General features: G+C 37.0%; 1 protein-coding gene across 9 annotated transcripts in view; it reads right to left on the bottom strand.

The window, feature by feature from the left end:
* Positions 1-387: 387 nt before the first annotated feature.
* Positions 388-7,453, bottom strand: part of LOC118399894 (CUGBP Elav-like family member 4) — a 120,256-nt gene continuing 113,190 nt past the window's right edge. For all 9 annotated transcript variants that reach the window (XM_052473693.1, XM_052473699.1, XM_052473694.1 and 6 more), the window contains exon 14: positions 388-6,094. The gene's annotated coding sequence lies outside the window, so the exon portion shown is untranslated. The remainder of the gene's footprint in view (positions 6,095-7,453) is intronic.

Raw genomic sequence — 7,453 nt, 5'->3', positions numbered from 1 at the left:
AAATGTTATTCTCCTAAGAACACTAGCTTGTAGGAATAAACCCTTGATAACAGCATTGAAGGTAGACTAAATGATCAGAAATTTAGTAACAATATTTGATGAAATAGTGCAGTTTTTGATGGGTGTTTTACCCTGGATAGAACTGAACACTTGTACAACACCAGAGCTCTATAAAACATTAAAAAGAAAGTTAACATGATTAATACAGAACTCCTAACACCTCAAAATAAGGTACACATTGTATGTGGGATTTATAATTATTTTAATTGTATTATCCCATATTGTATTATCCCATATTTTGAAGTGTTACAAGAGCTTAGACAGTCAACAACAGAGCAGTGTTGAAACAGCAAAGGTCCATTCAAATTGTTCACAGCTAACGATGTTTTTCTGGAAAGGTTTAGTTGTATTTATTTACATTTTGAAACAGTAAATTGTCATGTTATTGTCATTGCAGCCTATAGGCTGCCACATTTAGCTGAATTCTCAATTTGTATGTGAACATTTACAAATATACAGCAATTTGAATGGACTTATATAAGCAATAATCATCTAGGTAGATTGAACAGTTGACATACATTTAAATAAATGTGGGTAATGTGTGGTATGATAAAGTAGAACAGTAGAGCTCTGATATTGAATAAAACAGCATCACAAATGGAAAAAGAACAGCGGAAAAACCTCTGATTACTTTTAACAAAACAAGTGTCAAATATGAGCTTAATCTCTATTTCTCAGTTAACTGTTGGAGTCGTGATCCTGTAGACAATAACAGTAGTCAACAATGTACCACAATGTAGGCCTATACGTGAATATAAAAAACTATTTGGTCACATACCAACTCATAAAAAAATGTAATGCCATGAAATCATGCATATCGTATCGTTTGTAAACAGAAGTAATAAATACATAAATAAATCAATTAAAGACACCCCGAAATACTTGTATAAAAAGGTCAATGCATGTCTATGCTGAGTTCAATGCTCTCCCTGACTTTTCTGGTTAAATGCCTAGGTCAGGTCCTACAGTTGTACCATATCCCTATGGACTCTTTTTAAAAACCTGTTTTCGTTCATCTTTTTTAAGTATTTAAAGTTCAATTTTTATTCAGTCCTTGTAGATAGAAGTAAAATTCCTATAAAATATGCAAACCTATGTACAGAGGAAAACAGAGCAACAAAAGCATTTACAGTATATTCATCGGTTTATGTATATATTTATAGATATTTATATTCAAACTTCTGTTTGTTTCTCATTTGTTTTTTAACCACTGTTCTCTCGATGTATATGTAAACAGTTGCAGCTGAAAGTTAGAGCTTGTGAAAGAGGTGCTCAATTCCAGTCATTCCTCTGTCTTCATTTGCTCGATTAGAAAACATTGGGATAGGTCTAAGAAACGCACTAATGGATCTATAGCCTATTTGAAAGGCTAAGGGAGTTTCCATGCTATTGCTGACACCTATCCAGTACTCTCAGGTCTTGGAGTTCGGGTTGAAACTAAGCAGAGAGAGGGGAGCAAGCAGGGAAATAAGACAAAACAGAACAAAATGTCGAGTAAGGGTTGAATTTCAAGGGGAAAGTATACATGAAAGGAGGGAGAGAGGGTGAGCTGAGTAAAAGCTGGTATGGAGAGAAGTGAAGGCCTCTTTTCTAAAGGAGAGGGGAGACACATTGAAGTGACTTAGGATTCAAATCCTAACTTTAGATGCTCATAAAACTTTGAATTTCAAGTATATCATAAATTGATCGATGCCAATGGGAATATCTCAAGAGCTCAAGATAGGGTTGACCCTTGATAAATAATGGGGAGAGGTGTTTTAGAAACACTTGACTTGACAAACCCAACAAAATATGGATGTGTCAAGGAGAGTTTTAGGCCTGTTTGCATCGGGGGGGACAGGGTGAGATGGACCTTGTTGCAGGGATGTAGTAGAGGCTAGTTGCAGGTAAAAACAGTTTTGATATGATGTTTAGCAGTTATGCACCTAGTGCGCTAAATTAACACTGTTAGCATTGGCGTTGGGATCTGCCTGGCAGTCTCGATCGGCGTTCAGTGTTTACCCACCTTTTATTTACCACTACATCCTTGTCTGTTAGGAAAGGTTAGACGCTGGCACTGGAATGGTGTGGCGAGAAACAGTTACAGAGCTCAATACAACAATGGCTGAATTGGCGCTGGCTGTTCACATTAAAAAAATACTTCCTGGTTTCTTTGTGTACAGTAGAAAAAACACTTTTCTAGGTCTGCAATTTGTTTTAACATCATGAAACTTCACAAATAAGTTATAACCATACAATTCGCAATGTCAGGCATTTAACCTCTTATCATCAATTTAATTTAGATCAAATCTAATGGAACCCAGCCTCAAGGTTTCTTATACTTGCACTCCCTTTAGTTCCTGTTCTAGCGGAGAGTACATAATGCCCACTTTGATAGAAAGTGTAATGACAAATAAACATCACAATTAGTCTGTGATTGTCCGAGTACTTAATGCTAGTCCAAGTAGTTCATGGTACTTTATGGATGTTTGAGAGGACATTGATGGTCTTAACATCTGAACGATTTGTTAGCTTTGACATGCTTTACTGCTAAAGCTCTCTATGGAGATGTGAAATGACATGACTGATGCGACTGCAGTATTGACATCATCGTAGTGCGTTGGCTGCTTGCAGTAGTGTTATGAGTAGGGTTGCAAAATTCCTGGAACATTCAATAAATTCCCTGGTTTTCCAGGAATCCTGTTTGGACGATTCTGGATGTCCTGCTTATTCCCTCCTTATTCCAGGAAAACTAGGAAATGTATTGAAAGTTCCAAGAATTTTGCAACCCTAGTTTTGAGAGCACAGTGCTTGATGGCAGATTCTGCAGGTGACAAGGCACACCTGTGGTGACAGCCCATACGCTATATGCACTTACTTACTGAATGCAATTAAGAGAGCGAAAAGGTCATGGTATTAATTTATTTTGGTTAAAGTTTCAAAGAGCACACTTAGTTTGTACATGTTCAAGTTTGTGTAGTGTACTGTGAAGTTAAAAAGATAGGTTTGGAATCGAGTTGAAGATGTTTGTCCTTTACCTCTAATATTAATTTAGCCTGATTTCTCTTTGAGCCTGCTACTGAGAAGTGGCTTTTTTGCATTTTCAAATAGTATGTACACCTAAATATGTGAATATTCACACCAGTGGAGGCTGCTGAGGGGAGGACAGCTCATAATAATGGCTGGAACGGAGGAATTAAATGGCATCAAACACATGGAAACCATGCCTTTACCATGAGCCCATCCTCCCCAATTAAGGTGCCACCATCCTCCTGTGCTTCACACATATATTTAGGAATACGTGTGTATCAGCATGTATAGTTTTTCAGAGAGAGGAATGACTGCAGTTTTGGGAGCTGCCAGATTTGCGCCTCATCCTAAGCTCAGCAGTGTTTCAAACTCCAGCTAAGATCTACAAAAAAATTACAACATAGTCAATAGCCGTTCTATATACAGACACACATACATAAAATATGTGCATATAAATACATATCTTATTTTGATTAATATCTTTATCCATATATACTGTATATATGTGTATATATATATATATATGAATACATTAGCTTTGTGTGTTATACATATACAGTACCAGTCAAAAGTTTGGACACACCCGTAGTAACCAAAAAAGTGTTTCACAAATGAAAATATATTTTATATTTTATATTCTTCAAAGTAGCCACAATTTTCCTTGATGACAGCTTTGCACACTCTTGGCATTCTCTCAACGAGCTCCATGAGGAATGCTTTTCCAACTGTCTTGAATGAGTTCCCACATGCTGAGAACTTGTCTGCTTTTCTTTCACTGTTCACTCAATTGGGTTGCTGGTCAGTGATTGTGGAGGCCAGATCATCTGATGCAGCACTCCATTCTCCTTCTTGGTCAAACAGCCCTTACACAACCTGGAGGTGTGTTTTCGGTCATTGTCCTGTTAAAAAACAAATGATAGTCCCACTAAGCAAAAAACAGATGGGATGGTATATTGCTGCAGACTGCTGTAGCCATGCTGGTTAAGTGTGCCTTGAATTCTAAATAAATTACTGACAGTGTCACCAGCAAAGCACCCCCAAACCACCACACCTCCTCCATGCTTCACGGTGGGAACCACACATGCGGCGATCATCCGTTCAACTACTCTGTGTCTCACAAAGACATGGTGGTTGGAACCAAAAATCAGACCAAAGGACAGATTTCCACCCGTCTAATGTCCATTGCTCGTGTTTCTTGGCCCAAGCAAGTCTCTTCTTTTTATTGGTGTCCTTTAGTAGTGGTTTCTTTGCAGCAATTTGACTATGAAGGCCTGATTCACACACACTCCTTTGAACAGCTGATGTTGAGATATGTCTGTTGCTTGAACTCTGTGAAGCATTTATTTGGGCTGCAATCTGAGGTGCAATTAACTCTAATGAACTTATCCTCACTTTCATGGGGCTGTCCTCATTATACAGGTTCATTATAGTGCATGATGGTTTTTGCGTCTGCACTTGAAGAAACTTTGAAAGTCCTTGACATTTCCTGAATTGACTGACCTTCATGTCTTAAAGTAATGATGGACTTTTGTTTCTCTTTGCTTATTTGAGCTGTTCTTGCCATAATATGGACTTGGGCTATCTTCTGTATACCACACCCCTACCTTGTCAAAACACAACTGATTGGCTCAACGCATTAAGAAGGAATGAAATTCCACAAATTTACTTTTAACAAGGCACACCAGTTAATTGAAATATATTCCAGGTGACTACCTCATGAAGCTGGTTGAGAGAATGCCAAGAGTGTGCAAAGCTGTCATCAATACAAAGGGTGGCTACTTTGAAGAATCTCAAATATAACATATTTGGTTACTACTTGATTCCAAATGTGTTATTTCATAGTTTTGATGTCATCACTATTATTCTGAAATGTAGAAAATAGTAAGAATAAAGAAAAACCCTACAGTGAGTAGGTGTGTCCAAACTTTTGACTGGTACTGTATATGTACTGCAAATATAAACAAGTTCATATATTTCAAAACATTTATGTTGTTTTAACTATGAGGTTAGGATTTCATGTTAGAAAAGGTAAGGCTGCAATATGGAACAAACCTTCCCATGCACTCTCCATTTCATCCCCCAAGAGAAAATGAGAAGGGGGGAAAAATTAACATTTTGAATAGTTAATTGTAAACTAGTGAAGTGAGCGACCCCATCGGTCATCGGAAATAGTTTTGGCTGTATTCAAAAAGCATATCAGCAATATATATATGTATGTATACATGTATTGTGTGTGTGTGTGTATATATATATACACACACACACACACACTGTACACCTTTTAAATGCAACTCTTTAATCGGTTAACAGCGATTTAAAAGAGATACAGTGGTATGAGTATATTAATAGAGCTACAAGTCCTCAGCAATAAAAATGTTTGGTCTTTTGGTCCCTAAAACAACTAAGGAATGACAGGTAAGACTCCCTGGAGACCGTTGCTCTGGCTCTCCTTGCCAACGGTGTCCCCTGGAAACAGACAGGCACTCCAAGCTAAAGATGAAATATCGCTTTCCCTACAAAGTTCTCTTTCTTCCGAGAAACATTTTTTTGTTTGTTTCTAGTCCTGTAAAATTGTTCTTTAAAAAGTTGTTTCCCCACACCCAAACACATTTACATAGAGATATCCTATGGCATTCCCCCATAAAGTATTTTTCAAAGTTTGTTTAATTCTTGGAACTCTTATTATCCATGTTTCCTCCATCCTGTTCCGTGTTTTTTTAAATGTATAATTCCTCACTTGTGGTCCTGTAAGGTAGCTGTCGTTCAGGTGTGGTTAGGTAGAGAGAGAGGGGAGGCGATAAAGACAGTTGGATCCCTGGAGCTACCCAGGCCTGCAGGAGTTTTCTCTGAGGTCCAAAAGGTACATCCAACAGAATTTTCTGTTACTTGGTCATCTATTTGTTCATGTTCAGCCCAGTATCTGATCCAGTTTCATACCAGCCTCAAAGAATACCTGTGTCCCGGTGATCCGTCAGTTCAATGGCGTTGTTCATGTAATCAACATATGTTCCAGCTCAACAAAAACCTGGAAAATTGAGAATACTGTCCTTTACTCATTGCTAACAGTCAAATCAGATCTATGCATAGTCACTTTAATAACTCTACCCAAATATTACCTCAACTAACCGGTGCCCCCGCACATTGACTCTTTACCGGTACCCCCCTGTATATAGTCTCGCTATTGCTATTTTACTGCTGCCCTTTAATTGCTTTTTATTTCTTATTCTTATCTGTATTTTTTAAAACTGCATTGTTGGTTAGGGGCTCGTAGGTAAGCATTTCACTGTAAGTATGCGACTAATACAATTTGATTTGATTTGAGATTGCTCTATATGCCCCAGCAAAACATATTTTCACAGTCAAATCAAATATATTATAATTTGTTTGAACTGTATATATGTAATTAAATAAATTAAAATGTACTATATATATATATCAACAAATATTATATACCGTATATGCTAATTAATTTAAATATACACATGTTAAATATTCTATGCCTTCATAAAGTATTCATACCCTTGACTTATTCCTCTATACATTCGGTTGTTGATCATTTTTGTTTTCAAGTTTTGCCATAGATTTTCAAGATGATTTTAAGTTAAAACTGTAACTAGGCCACTCAGGAACATTCAATGTCATCTTGGTAAGCAACTCCAGTGTATATTTGGCCATGTGTTTTAGGTTATTGTCCTGCTGAAAGGTGAATTTGTCTCCCAGTGTCTATTGAAAAGCAGACTGAACCAGGTTTTCCTCTAGGATTTTGCCTGTGCTTAGCTCCATTCATTTATTTTTTATTCTGAAAAACTCCCCAGTCCTTAATGATTGCAAGCATACCCATAACATGATGCAGCCACCACTATGCTTGAAAATATGGAGTGGTACTCCGTAATGTATTGTTTTGGATTTGCCCCAAACATAATGCTTTGTATTCAGGAGATAAAGGTAATTTCTTCACCACTTCTTTTTCAGTTTTACTTGAGTGCCTTATTGCAAACAGGATGCATGTTTTGGAATTATTTTATTCTGCACAAGCTACCTTTTTTTCACTCTGTCAATTAGGTTAGTATTGTGAAGTAACTGCAATGTTGTTGCTCAATCCTAAGTTTTCTATCACAGACAAACTCTTAACTGTTTTAAAATCACCATTGGCCTCATGGTGAAATCCCTGAGCAGTTTCCTTCCTCTCCGGCAACTGAGTTAGAGTTTGCAACTTATAATGTGACTTTTTAAGCACATTTGTATTATTGAACTCATTTAGGCTTGACATAACAAAGGGGTTGAATACTTATTGACTCAAGACATTTCAGCTTTTCATTTTAATAAAAAATATATAATTTTGAAAAAACAATTCCACTTTGACATTATGGGGTATCGTGTATAG

Source organism: Oncorhynchus keta, chromosome 21, assembly GCF_023373465.1.
Source record: "Oncorhynchus keta strain PuntledgeMale-10-30-2019 chromosome 21, Oket_V2, whole genome shotgun sequence".
NCBI classification, from domain to species: domain Eukaryota; kingdom Metazoa; phylum Chordata; class Actinopteri; order Salmoniformes; family Salmonidae; genus Oncorhynchus; species Oncorhynchus keta.
This window is presented reverse-complemented; position numbering and strand designations above follow the sequence as displayed.